We start from the raw sequence: 1,119 nt of genomic DNA, 5'->3' as shown, positions 1-1,119 counted from the left end.
GGCAAGCCAGAAACAGAGGTAGTGAAAAGTAGATTTGGTAGCAAGAGCAAGCATTGGATTTGCACGCATTTTTTTTCTTTTTCAAATGGCTTGTTTTTAATGGCTCAGAAAATAGTGCAAACTCATCCACTTTGCATACATTCCTCTTATTCTTCTTGTCTAGTGAAGTAAGTATATATACACACAATATATATATATACCCCCTACAGTTATGATACACCAAACTTTTAATTTGTTTTCTTTTTTTTGGCTTTTTAAACTTTTACTTTAATTATAGTTAGTTAACATCCAGTGTTATATTAGTTTTAGGTATACGATATAGTGATTCAACAATTCCATACAGCACCCGGTGTTCACCACGACAAGTACACTCAACAATAGCAAAAGCTTCATGAATTTGTGTGTCATCCTTGCGCAGGGGCTGTGCTAATCTTCTCTGTACCGTTCCAATTTTAGTATATATGCTGCTGAAGTGAGTACTTGCATGCATTTTTAATGATAGAACTGAGTGCAAATTCCACTTACTAAAACCTTGGGCAGCTTAAGCATCCTTAGTCTCGATTTCTTCATTCTTCATGTTTTATTAAATATTAACATGAAACTAAGACTAACGAGCAATATTTAGCACAGCACAAGATTTTAATAGGTTGCAGCAACTAGGCTCAATCTTGAAAAAAAATTTAATAGGGAAATATAAAATTCTACTCCCATGATTAAAAAAAAATGACCCAATCATCAAACACACAAATATGGTAGTAATTACACACACACTCCTAAGTGGGACCATCAGAACTTATCAAAGAAAAAAACACACCAGCTTTTAACTGTCACACACAAAAACTTTCCAAAGAAATGGCATATGAATTAAGGTGTTGGAGGACAAATTTAAATTCCCAGGAAAAGGCTTTTGGCAACAGACAGATTAAACCTTCTTATTACTCCAGAGGCCTATCTAGGTAGAAATATTAGAGAAGAAGACTTTAGGTCATTGGAAGACGTGTCTAACTACCAGAACAGACAAGAATGAAATAGTCTATTCCTAAGGCTAGTGAACTCTTCATGCCTGAAGGTATTCAAGCAAAACCTGAACTGAAGGTTGTATAATGGGCCATCACACAT

At 34.9% G+C, this 1,119-nt stretch overlaps 1 non-coding gene across 1 annotated transcript; it reads right to left on the bottom strand.

Annotated features, from left to right (window-relative positions):
- Positions 1 to 373: 373 nt before the first annotated feature.
- On the bottom strand, positions 374 to 480 carry LOC122482235. Its single transcript, XR_006297042.1, has one exon. It is a non-coding gene; the product is annotated as a U6 spliceosomal RNA (small nuclear RNA).
- Between the last annotated feature and the right edge of the window lie 639 nt (positions 481 to 1,119).

This window comes from Prionailurus bengalensis, chromosome C1 (assembly GCF_016509475.1).
Source record: "Prionailurus bengalensis isolate Pbe53 chromosome C1, Fcat_Pben_1.1_paternal_pri, whole genome shotgun sequence".
Lineage (NCBI taxonomy): Eukaryota > Metazoa > Chordata > Mammalia > Carnivora > Felidae > Prionailurus > Prionailurus bengalensis.
The sequence above is the reverse complement of the archived record's forward strand: the minus strand, read 5'-3'. Positions and strand labels throughout refer to the sequence as shown.